Raw genomic sequence first — 14,233 nt, 5'->3', positions numbered from 1 at the left:
CATATATGTGTGTGGGGGTCTGTGTTTGGCTCCCCGCAACATCCATTGACGATCGATGCTGGTGTTTACGTCCCCGTAACATAGTGGTTCGGCAAAAGAAACAAATGTACTAGGCTTACAAAGAATAAGTTCTGGGGTCGATTTGCTCGACTGAAAGTGGTGCTCCGGCATGGCCGCAGTCAAATGACTGAAACATGTAAAAGAAGGAATAAAAGAAAGAATATCACTATTCTTGAATTACTTAACATGCACTCAATACAATATATGTGGTGCTCTATATAGTTTTATAACAAATTAACGAAGAATATAAGTAATTATTTCAGTCTGGTACTTGCTTTATCGCATACTCTGTATTGTGCCAGCCAGTTGCAGGATCTAAATGGACATAACATTCATAAACATATACATACATGGATAGATAAATGCGTTTGCACAAAGAGGAGTCTCGTACATGCAATATAATGAATGGAAAACTTCCATTGAATGAAATAATACAAGCAATTAAAAGGCAAAACTCAACTTGTTATGAATAATCAAATTTGGGACTTTGAAAACAAGTTCCTCTCTGAAATGCAGCTACACAGAGGGTATATATATATATATATATATATATATATATATATATATATATATATATATATATATATATATATATATATATATATATATATATATATATACATATATATATACATACATATACATATATATATATTCATATATACACATATATATACGTATATACATATATATATACCTATATACAATATATATATACTTTCTCATATATATATATACATATATATATTTGTATGTATGTATATATATATATATATATATATATATATTTGTATGTATGTATATATATATATATATTTGAGTCTAAGGCATTAGAAAACATAGATATATTGTAAAAATATGGAAATATTACTGAAAAGATGTTCCTAATATCTGTGATGTTCAAATCATTTTTTTAACATTCACTATCCCACCTTTTTGTATACCCACGACTATGTTACTCAACGTTTAATTTCCTTTAAACATCCTACAGTGTGGTTTAACTTCTATTTCTAGATGGTTAAGTGACTGCTTTGGCCTTCTATCGTTTCATATGTGCTTTACAGGCCAGATTCATCTCAGTGAAGCAAGCACTATAGTACTTTGTGTTTTATCATTGATCTAAAATTTGCTATTTTGTTTCGAAGACTGACGCTGTGCAACGCTGTGAAATAAGTTGGATGCCCTGTAATGGTATCAACATTAATATTATAATAATATACTACGATAGTATTTTATTACATTGTTTAATAGTGCTTCAGTATAATTTTACATAGATTTTCTTCCAAAGCTTTTTACGTTTTATTTACAGTCAGGTGGTCATCAGAATGAAAGATGGACTATCGATCATTTCTACTTCAATAAATGGCCAGATCATGGCATACCACAGCACACAGAATATATCTTAGAATTCCGAAATGCCGTAAGGTTCAGAGAAGGAACAACATCATCATTGGTCGTACATTGCAGGTTTGTAATTATATCTATAACACGCATATTTCATATTTTATATAATTATATATATGCATTTTTATATTTATAATAACCATAATTATATCATCTATACAATGATGTCAGCTTTCCTTTTTATAATTTCTGAAAGAAGATCCAGAGCGGTAGAAATGAATATATATATCTGTATGTATGTGTGTGTGAATATATATACATATATATATATATATATGTATATATATATGTATATATATATATGTATATATATATATATATATATATATATATATATATATATATATATATATATATATATATATATATATATATATGTATATATATATATGTATGTATGTCTGTCTGTATTTATGTATGTGTGTGTTTGTTAGCACTCGTGAGTGTGTACCTGTGCGCATGTAAGCGTGTAAGCGTGTATGTTGGTAACAAGCCATGTTAACTTTTGAAATGTTTTGTTATATAATTCATGATATAGTGAAAAATATAAAGCTAAAGCTTAGTAAAAAGGAGGGTCCACGAAATTTTGCCTAAATTGAACCACGTTTATAAGTTTATAAGTTTTCCTATATTTTGTGTGGGACAACGAGATTCAGAAATATTTTAGAGTCAAAGTATCACGTTTAATCAATCAAAACGTTTGCCTCACGACATCACTTCAACAAAGAGACGATTCTAAATATTGACATGGTTTCGGAAAAAGGAAACATCTCGACATAGAAGAGTGACTGAGAAAAATTTAGGTTCTTAGTAATGTAGGTATATATGATGTAGTAAGTCAAGAAATTTTAACCAATATTGTCTTACGTTAACACAATATGTCGTCCCAATAATGATTGTTTCCATTCCTAATGAAAAACTTTGGTTAAAATTGTTTGCTGAGAAGTGTGTTAATATCAAATTTAGGGTCCGATTTCCAGCATTACTCAATTTTAGCAGGCACCGAGCTAGAAGAATTGTTAGTATGGCCGGCAAAATGCTTTGTTACATTTCGTCCATTTTTGTGTTCTGAGTTCAAATTCCGCCGATATTGACTTTGCCATTTTATATTTTCGGGGTCGATAAAATAAGTACCAGTTGAAGACTGGATTCAATGTAACCGATTTATCCCTCACTCGAAAATGTTGGCTTTGTGCCAAATTAGAAACCAGTATTATTCAACTGTTATTTTTTTCTACTTCTGAATAAAAACAGTAAATGTTTTCTTTTGTTCTCTAAGCCTAATCCATGTATTTATTTTGTTCATTAAATTGTTGGAAGCAATCATAGACATTTTATTGCCCTTGACCCATCTTTCAGTGCTGGTGTCGGTCGTACCGGAACTTACATTTGCATTGATACTCTTCTTAATGAAATGTTGAGTGGTCAAGCTATTGATGTATTGGCATGTGTTACGAAGCTTCGGGAGGAGAGGATGCATATGGTCCAAAAGGGTGAGTTAATGACAACGTAAATAAGAAAAAATACTTAGTCTAATAGCTTGTAACACTCAGGGACTCTCCCTTTTATGGGCTTGCTTTCATCTTTTCTTTCAGTGGCAATTGTCATTGCTGTTATCTTCTATAATTTGGCTATTTCTTGAAAGGCGGGGAATTGGCAGAAATTGTACAGCTCCAGGGAAATTGGCTTGCAGGATTCGTAACCGTGTCTTCACTCTCATTTTAAATTTCGCTGATGTCAGCTTCACATATAATACTTTAGTCGATAAATAAAGTACCTTTTATTTGGAGTTGAGATTCAATATTCTCTCTATCCCTCACACACACATATCTCTCTTTTTTTCTTCCTCTCTTTCTCACTAACTTTTGCTTTCCGTTCAAAAGTCCAGTCTTGTGACTTTGTGTTACACTGGGTTATATATCAATAGTGCATGTGTCTGTTGAATACCGAGAATTGTACGCTTTAATTTTATTTGTTGGAAGTCAGTTGCTAATCGTCAGAATAAACAGAGGATAAAACACAGCAATTCTGAAGTATTTGTGAGTTGCTCTTCAGTCATAGCTGTTACGAGAGTATAGAAAATAACGTGTTACGATGCCATAGTCTGCTATGGGACTGACAAGTTACAGTCAAGTTACATCTAGTCCCCGAAACAAAATTGGATTTATGACTCTCAGAAAATACTATAATTTCGCATCATTATATATTTCTTGTCAATTCTATACGATTTTATTCTCATTACATTGAAATATGTTCCGTGAGAAAGTTCTCAGCGTATTTAGTGCTTATTAATGAAGTAGACAATCAATAAAATAACTCATAATTATGAAAGTGTTTTCAGGAATCAAAAGAAATAAAAGCACTCAGAGAACGCAAACCTCCGTCAAATCAGCACCAACGTCCTCTCAATGAGGATTTTTAAAATGAGAATATCTGAAATAAAGTTGACTGATCTCACAAACCGGAATGCTAAAGATGAACCGACCGCCCTCAAAAATTAAGTCAAAAACCGGAAAAACAATTCAGAATCCTTGTCCAGTACCTTCCAATTGCTATAGATGGGTAATGCATCTTACAGATGGGCCGGTCACCTGCATGGTGAGGAAGCTCTCATTGGGGAGTGGTAACAACTAGGGTAGTATAGATGACTGCTTATTGTGATCAATCCTCTTTTGGCTTTCTCTAGCTTTGCTCTCTTTTAGAAACCCAGTGAACATCCATATATGTCCGATTTCAAAGAAATTTGAACAATATATATAACACAAGTTAAAAATCATTCCCAACAATTCAACTTCTTTGGTTGATTTTAAGACCCCATTAATAGGGGTCTTAACTCCCACATTTTAGAGTTCCATGTGCTCCATGTACTCTATTTTTCAGGAGCAAAAGTTTTGAGGGGGTTTTGCAAGATTTGGATTTTAGAATCGGGGCATAAAGATGAGTAGTATGAGATAAATATGTCATGATTAGAATTTTGGTTTGGGTGAGTAAAGAGGGAAAGAACCACAATAAGTCAGTCAGTCACCGGCTGACACTCATCGATACATCGAAGAGGCCAGGGAACAGAAGAAAGAAGAAGAAAGAAGACATGCACCCAACACCAGAGCTGAAGACACATCCGAAAGGGGGGGCACGTCAAAACGGTAGAGGAGTAGGAGCCGAAACCGGACGTGGTTCCTCCTGATGATGTCTTGAGCTAACTGGATCCTATAAAGCAGCTGTTGTGGTAGCAGGCCACGAAACACGGTTGTAATTCCTAGTTATATATTTATAAAAAGCTGATTCGGTTATATCTACTAACATATATACAGAACTTTATATGTGATGGTAGTCTCTTTTAGTCCGAGCAAGCTAAACAACCGACTTATTTATACTGATTAAATGTATTTACTGTTCATTAGCTCACATTCTCTGTGAAATCTATGCTACCTGAACAAGTGCGCGTTGTGCCAACGTTAAGTGTCAAAGTTATTGCAAATATCAATTGTTTTGCCCAAGAAAAAATACGCACCACCCAGTGCAAGTGTTGGACCCACGCTCTTCCGTTCATGCGTACAACTAATTCATGCGCCCTCACAAGTGAATATACAGCAAGTATAAGCTTTGAGGCTGAAATTCATATAGAGTTTGTACTTGTTGGTATGAAAGTTAAGCAACTTACGGAATTAGTCACTGAATTCCATGCATTGAATTAACATTTTCACAATAAGGTAGATCGCACTAACTTCAGTTATTACTATATCATTAACTTTAAATATTCAATAATATTTAGTTTTAGCCTCGTTAGATATTGCCGACCTAGCCTACTCTGATGTTACGTCGCTGAATACATCTCAAACTAATAGTATTACAGTATAGTACACGCCCAATCACTACACGAATAGAAGAAAATGTCATTGAAAAGAAATACATTGTAGCATTCTCTCGATTAGGGTTCATGTGATCGTGTAACATGGCTTTTGAATTTTTATTGCTGGGCGGATTAAATGCGGATTTAAAACATAAGGAAATAAGTTAGAATATATGGGTTTCATAAATTCCATAGATACTTTGTTTATGTGTTTAACTAAAGTCCCCAACAAGATTATAAGCCCGGTGACAACAATATTTGCAAGATATGGCACCTCGGCGAAATAATTAAATTTTCGTTTTTATATTAAATCTATTTCTAATTAATTTCAACTCTGAACCTCTTTTGCAGGTTGTTGATTTTTTATTATCTAGTTCTCTCTAAAGAACAAGATATGAATTAAATATTCGATCACACTAAAAGTTTAACGTGTTAAGTTTTGTAATATGCTTTTAGTACGTTCACTTCCTTCGCTCTCTCTTCATATTTATTTATTTAAATCGTTTCCTCCAAATCTCAAATCTCAGGTTGTTTTCCCTCAAGTCGATCAAACTAACCCATAATTATATTAATCTCACCCAATCATTTCATTCTTCAATTTCAAAAACGTTTTTCATGAAACGAAGGTTTATTTCCTTCTCTTTACCAAACTAATGACTACGAAACACAATGTCTTTTTTCTATTCCAAAAATTATTGTTTGCTTAAACACTGAGCCTATGTGATTTTAAACGGATTCATTTCTGTTTCCAGATACAACTGGAGTTTATATATGATGTTTTAGTTGAGAACATTCTCACCGGAGATTATGACATAGATGTGAATAATATACCAAGGGAATTCTCTAGAATAACGGAAACAGACCATTCAACAAGGGTATCGATTTTAGAGCATCAGTTTCAGGTAAGCCAGAAATGTAATTGCGATCGAAGAAGCGATCAATTCTTATTGAAACCGATGGAAAAGTCAGCTTGCAAAACGTTTTAATACACCGTTTCATCATTATCTTATCTATTCTATATTCCATAAATAAAGGTATTTTCCTTTGTATTTTACCATCGCTCCAACATTTGTTCTGCTTAAACTAGACAACCATTTTTTATATAATTTCAAGGACGTAATAAAACAAGTCGAAGTGCGTGACACGGACATTGCATTAAAAGAGGGTGGTAAGTTGAAAATATATTTTAAAAAGTAGCTTGTGAATGCATGGCAGTACTAATTAACATCATTTTTGTTTAACATTCTCTGTCAATCAAATTTTAAAATTCTAATGGCGTTGAGTAAAAAAGCACATATAACTAAATTATTTGATATTGGAGCATGAAATCTAATTTTCGCTACACTCAAACCCTTCAAGTTTTTGGAATCAACTAATATAGATATTCAAAAGTGATTTTCCCATTTGAATACACAACTGTTTAAGTTGAATTTCATTTCAAATCCATGCATCGTCCATATCACTGCATGTCATATTTCAAGTAATGTACCCCTATTCGCATGTCATTTCTGTATGGAATGCACGTATGAATGTTTCGTGAAGGAAAATAAGAATTGAAGAACTTCAGGCAGATCCTTTTGGAAGTACTTCATACGATGAATCTGGCTAAGGGAATGAGCTTTGAAAGGTATAGTAATCCGAGTGGGTTAGTTTTATCTCGTGACACCTACAAACTGTTAATCCGAAGTCATTCACCAAGCCGGTACATTAATCACAGGGAATAACAATTAACCAGGAAAGAATGAGGAATTATGATTTTATTTACTGACACACATTTCGCTAAAATTGATTAACCGAACTTTGAGAATACAATGATTTGTACAAGCAATCGATCAGTTAAGTAATCAATTAATCATTTGAAAACTGGAACTGTAGTCTCGCAAATTTTCTCTCATCGGAGCTTAAAAGCTGTTACATTTTCCACAGAAATGAACGTTTATATCGACAATATTTGCGGCCATGTAACACCAAAATTGTGGCCTTCAAACTCGGCTTCTACATATGAAGCATCGTTGAAAGGGAGACTAATTGACAACCTCATGATACCAGAGCTTCATTAAAGGCCAGCATTGTCCAAGCTTTATCCGAAATGAATAAGGACGATTTGGTGGTGACACGTCCACTATTCCGGTCCCGCATCGAAGCAGTAATCCGTGCTGAGAGGTAGATTCAGTAAATAATTATATAAGAAAGATTTCGCGAACATGCTATGTTTTATTTCGATCCCAGTTTGCATGTCGTAAAAGTGACAGAGAACCCATTTATTTATTTAAATCGCATCCATCCACCCATCCATCCACCCATCCATCCATCCATCCATCCATCCATCCATCCATGTATACAAACATACAAACATATATACATATATTATAATTATCGAATGAGCGAGCAGCGCATGCCACGTAACATTTATTAATACTTGGATTATATTTGGATTATGCAAAGTATTCTTAAAGCATGAAATCCTGTTGGAAGACCGTTCATGTTGTTGGGAGGTAGACATTGTCTGTGGCCGTAATTAATACTGTTATTCATTTTCCAGATTAATGAGGCAATAGGAGCTTATTCTTATTTAAGATATACACAAATTCGGAGAGAACTAGATTAGTTTGTTCTAATTTATATAATGATGCATGTGCTTACAATGTTTATTAATAAGCATTAACCAGGGTCAGACAGTTATGTCAGGGAGAGCAAACCGAAAAGCTCATAAACACTGTCCTTCGCCATCTAAATTGGCGACTAAAAATAGAGTTTTAGATATATTTAGGACAGCAAAAAAAAGCTTTATTTTTTCTCGTAGGAATGTCACGGATTCAAACTTCCTATCATTTAAAAATTACTAACTATAATATATGTGGATGTGAGGACGTGTGTGATGTGTGACGTGTGTGTGTGTGTGTGTGACTATGTATTCTCCAGTGTAAATTCATCGTAACGATCGTTGTATAATTATTCAAATTAGTACAGTGAACTATAAGCATTCTGAGGATATTGTAACGTAATAGCTTCACATTTATTTATTAATTTAACATTTTGTTTTTCTAGTAATTTGCAGGCCAGTCTAGATTTCATTGTATTTGTATAGAGTTAGATATTTTATTTAGGAAGGCAAATATATTGGTTGTGTTTATAAAACAAGAATTTGTCAGATGCTTAAGCTAAAACGTTCAGTGATGTCACAAATAAATATCACAAATGGATTATACATATATAAACGTATCTAAAACATCAGTAAAACATTGAATAGTTTATGCACTTTTTCCTATGGCACTTCAAGTAAAAACAAACACAGGAAAAGCTTGTCACCTATTCCCCAGTGGCTTAATTAATGGCTTGTGGCATCATTACAATTTATCTCTGTTTCATAATTAGTTGGGATCCAATGATATTTCTCACAAATTGTAAAGTAACAATAGAAAATAGACAGCGTTCAGTTACCCCCAATTTAATTGATAGATCGGACACCCATAATATCTTTAATTTCAAAATATAACAACTTTTTAATATCGAAATATTTTATCTCCTCAAACTAAAATAATTCCTACATTTTCTACTTACAGATCTCACCTTCAACTTTTATCATTTTGTTATATGAAGAGGATCAAATAAATATTTTCCACATTTCTGATTAGATAATATTTTATAATTGTGCATATTGAGTCTTACTTTCTAATAACTTCCTGGTAAACCCTAATATAGAGAGAATATACTTTATAACTGAGTAGAAGTTTAGCTGGTTAAACGGTCAGCATGCTTATCTCTGTTCAGTTTCAAACTGGTTCTTTTAACGTGTAATAACTCTAAAAGCGTATTTTATGGAATTGATTAATTGAGATATTTATCATGCTCTGCGTTAATTTTCTAGAAAATAATTCTTTTTTTTTTTTGTTGTTTTTCATAAATGGAAGGAGAGTATGCGAATTTCAATATCAGTGGTGTCTTCATTGATGTGAGTAAATTACTTTCGCACTTTTTATTTTGCTTTAAAATCTTCTGGGTTTAGATCGGCATTTACTTTTCTGATGTAGTCGCGAGCGGCTAATGATACCTTGACAGGCCTCACAGTCTGGAATGACACGGATATCACAGCTGGAGTGAGAGATCTGTGCATAATACTCATTTTCAACTGGAGTAAAATGGAGCAACGCATGCTTTTATGAAATCTACTTTCCATTGTTATAATCTGAGAAGGCAATTTCGAATGTAATGATTTAAAGAGAGACAAACTTTGGCTGTTCTCGATGGATTCTGATGACTTGAATTTGTAGCAACACCATTTGTGCAAAACCTTCTCATGCTACTCTCGCTTTACCTGTTGCACACGGTGTGATGTGTATGTTTAATTGATCCATATATCCTTACTAAAAACCTGGTTCCCTATCCTGGGGGAAATGCTGGAAACTATTCGTCTGTTTTAATACAGTCTTGTTCTGACAAGTATTATTCGTAGACACTTTAACATGGCTTTCAGAGTGGACTCGACTGCAATTTTTTAACCCTCAGAGGACATTTCCACTAGTTGGTTAACGATGCACAACTGCATCCGATAAAATTGTTAAAGTGGCTATGAATATTACATGTCAGTAGAACTACTGCTCGATTGAGCTTGGAAAGTAAGGAAACAATAGTAAGGAACAATGATTCCCCAAGGTGAAGAGAAAGGCATGCTGTATGGTTTAGAAACAAAAGCATACGGATAAGAAGCGAGACAGTTCAGAGATGAAAACCTTGGCAGGAACATTTTGTATTCAGTAGGGTTGTCATTATTCCCGAGATTAGTGTATGTGCGTCCATTCCCAACTAATGTTAATGTGGTGGGTTAGAATAAAATTGCTACCATTGATGTACGATATGGTCATCATTAGAACATATTCTGACTGCATGCAAATTATAACTTGTGTAATTTTGATAACACAACCGAATCTTGAACATCTTAAAATACAACTGCATCTAGTATGGTTAATATGAGAAGTATTAGAGTCCTGTTGCAGCTTGTGCTTTTTCTCAAGATTTGCGAGAAGGGATAACGAGGCAAGAGCTCAGAAAAATCCAGGACATACACTTCTGCTGATGGCTAAAATATGCAGGCGACCTTGGAGAAATCTCTCGTATTTCCAACTAACACTGGAATAACGAAGCAACATATTGACTTTAAATATAGTCCACATTGTTTAGTTTTGTGCGCAATTCTAAAGAAAAACAAGAGTGAGTACATTAATGTATTTAAAGTATGTTTATGTTAATGTGCAACAGATGCAGTAGAGGTTGGACGATCGTAAAGAGATCCGCAACGTCTTACTTTGGAAGGTTAATTGAGCAGTGATTAGCACACATGAGTCATCGTCTGGCGAACAAACGATAAAAGATGGGAACAAATACGATCATCAGCTCATAATCAGGCGAAATATTCGTTGTTTGGTTTGCGTGTTTTAGTGTGTTGGTGGCATGTTTGAAAGGGAAGAAAAGAGCCAAATTAAATGAATTTGGTTTGCATATGTGAGTATATATATGTTTGTGTCTTTGTGTGTGATGTATGTGTGTGTGCAGCTGTGTGTGTATGTGTGCGTATGTTAGTGTAAATGTCTCGTCACTGCTCAGATATGGAGAAGATATTTCACTCTTACAAAACTACTTCGTTGTATTAAGACAAAACTTACGAATTAAGGCTATACCTGTATTTACTTTTCCTTGTCTGGTCTCCAGTTTTATAATTTTCTTCCTGTTTCTCTTTTATGTAAAGGGTCCTTCTTGCGAAAGAGAATTTCTTGTTACAAAATCTCCAAATGAAAACAGTGTTCTGGAGTTTTTGATGTGTATGCGCAAAAGAGGTTACCTGAATATCGTAGCATTTGATTCAAGCGAGGTAAAACTGCAAATATTTTGTTTTCATACTAAAGTTTTCACTATGTCATGTGTTTCTAATTCATTGCTATCCGAATCGTAATAATTCCAGTAATTTCTTTCAAGAGACACTGTACATTTTGAATGCTGAGAGATATATTGTTAATGCTAACTTAATATATAATATTAGGCGGAGATTTTCAGGTTGTTAGTCATCAGATTTTGTTGGCACAGTTGTATGTGTTCCCACATTAATCTTAAATGTTATAAAAAAAAACTACATAAAACTACCGTATAAATAAGACCAGTATTACGAGGGGTGCTGGGAAGTTCCTGGCGTTGGTTTAAAAAATATACATGAGGATCAGTTAATTATGATTTACTTCAACGTAGTCCCCTCTTAGACTCTCTCGCCTGTTGTAAAGCTCTTTCGGTTGTTTAAACCTTGTAAAATAGCTCGGAACTTTGGGCTACGAAGCAGGCCTTTCGAGATACCTTTAAAGGCGGGAACTGTTTCAGCACACTTTGTGTATCGAAATGACAATAAAATTGGAGATTATGAATACAAAGTAGGTCACATGATGTGTAATGAAAGATTTCCAGACAAAGGACATAAAATAAGAACAATAAGAAATCTGAGGTGAAGAACTTGTATACAGTGCGTGTGTTTATTTGGCAAGAAAAACACTCACCATCCCAAAATATAACAATATTTTACAAATGTTTTTAGGGAGTATTTATACGCATTTTCTGGTGTATCGTTTACCTAAAAAGATTATAAACTTCTCTCTAAATAATACATAATTTCTTATGATTTTCTGCTTGGTTTGTGGAGAGTTACACCATGCCAAAAGAACTTCGATAACAAAAACCATAGTACCAACTTTTTAATGAGCTGCCCCATCATTTATATGATATAGGCCTTTGTCGGAGTGATAATTTCTCAATCCTGATGCTTCTAACTATACATACTATCATATAATATTTTAACTCATATCACTATTAATATTTCTATCCTTTTTTTCGTTTTTCTACATAGGCAGCACCTATTTACTTGCCTAGGACATTAAATGAAACTGTTAAAATTGGGCCATATCTCCTGGAACTAATAAATGTTGAAGGCAAAGACGTTTGCATACACAGTGTTTTGAAGGTTGAATGTGATAACAATGTAAGCTAATTTCATGTTTAAAATTATTCCACTTTTGAAAATGATATTATAGCTTAATGAAAGCTATACCTTATATTCCTGCATCGTAATATATTTTTATATTTTGTTGGTTCATAATAACAACGTAATTAAGGATACTTGTTTTAGTAATATGACAAAATCTCCCGGTAAGTGACCGTTAACTCTGACTTGTGAATGCAGCTATCCAGCCCCTGAGAAAGGATACGAACCCGGATGTTTTGAGAATAGACAGGTGCCAAGTACGGATGGTCAACACTATCGAAAACTTTCAATTGATCTATGCTGATTAGGGACCCATTAGTGCCATGCTCATTGACAACTCTCTCTCTCTCTCTCCATGATTTATCAGATGAGGTGGAAGTTGTCGTGGATTGCTCTGCTTGGGGTGGCACATGTCTGCATCTCTTACCAGTCCCTTCATCAACGACAACCCCCCACTTCTTTGCCAAAATCCTCAGTTTTTAGCAGAGGCATGGTCCCCTTGTTTGGAATTATTTGGGCAGTGCTACCACTCTTTGGCTTCGAGGATTGTAGTTTCTGCCGTAGAGACCCCTCAAACGGTTTTTGCTCGTTCGTGTCTTACATCACTTACCTTGGCTCTGATGATGCAACCTTCGTGATTCGCGTTTAGGAGTTGGTCTAAGACCAATCTCGTTGCAAGCACGTCAGTCGCAAAGCCATTCCAATATTTCTCTTGTAGATTTTTAATTGTCCTTCTAATCTAATTTTATCTATCACCACATCCATACTACACCTTATCAATTCTATTCTAACCCCATTGTTCAAGGTTTGAAAAAAATCATTCATTTTTTTTTTATTTGTTGAAATGTCCATATGTCGGAGAAAAATATTTATGTTCAAGTAACGTTTTGCTTATTTGGCAATTGCCGAATCATTTCGGGAGTTGTTTTGAGGAGATGAGTCTTCCCCGTTTTTTTTTGTTGTTCTTTTGTCACCCTGTTAACAGATCGACTCAAAGCATTCTAAACAGCTGTCTATTTACACCAAAGAGCAAAAACAAGCAACAAATACCTTTGTTTAGAAATCCTACTCACATAACCGAAGGCACGTTCCCACAATGAAAACATTTAGTAATCTAGCAACTGAGGAGTCGAAATAAATATTTTACAAGACAATAGAAATACTGATCCTTTCTAACCTAGAAACAAAATATGAAATTTCAGGAGATAGGGCTAGTCGATCGCATAAACCCCCGTCGCTCAACAAACACTTAATCCAGAAAGGATGAAAGGGAAATTCGAACACGACAGATTTTGAACGCAGAACGTGAAAACGGACGAAATTCCGCAAGGCATTGTGTCCAGCGCCCTGACAAGTCTGACGGCTCGCCGCCTTAGTAAGGATTTCAGAGTTTTGACACAAGGCCAGCAATTTCGAGGGATGGGATAAGTCGATTACATCTATTCCAGTGTCTAACTGACACTTATTTTATCTAGCCCGAAAGGATGGGAGGAAACGTCGATCTCGACGGAATTTGAAGTCAGAACGTCCAGACGGACGAAACACTGCTAATTTTCCAGGCGCGGTAACAATTCTACCAGCTCGCCACCTTAATAATAATAATAATAATAATAATAATAATAATAATAATAATAATAATAATAATAATAATAATAAAGGTCAGTTCCTCCATGAAACCAACAAATTTAAAGACCAGGAAGCAGCATGGAGGTGGCTCAAAATGTGTGACCTAAAAAAGAATATTAAAAGCCTAATCGTCGCTGCCCAGGACCAGGCATTGAATACCAATTCAGTGAAAAAGAATATATACCACACAAGTCCATCGACCCTCTGTAGAATGTGTAGGAAGAGGGTCGAAAGCGTGATTCAAATTTGTTGTGCTTGTGAAAGTCTTGCGCAGA

At 34.4% G+C, this 14,233-nt stretch overlaps 1 protein-coding gene across 1 annotated transcript in view; it reads left to right on the top strand.

Moving 5' to 3' along the window:
• Nucleotides 1–14,233, top strand: part of LOC115219454 (multiple epidermal growth factor-like domains protein 6) — a 374,545-nt gene that overhangs the window by 193,040 nt on the left and 167,272 nt on the right. The gene's annotated exons all lie outside the window — the stretch shown is intronic.

Source organism: Octopus sinensis, linkage group LG14, assembly GCF_006345805.1.
Source record: "Octopus sinensis linkage group LG14, ASM634580v1, whole genome shotgun sequence".
In the NCBI taxonomy this organism is placed as follows: Eukaryota; Metazoa; Mollusca; class Cephalopoda; order Octopoda; family Octopodidae; genus Octopus; species Octopus sinensis.
This window is presented reverse-complemented; position numbering and strand designations above follow the sequence as displayed.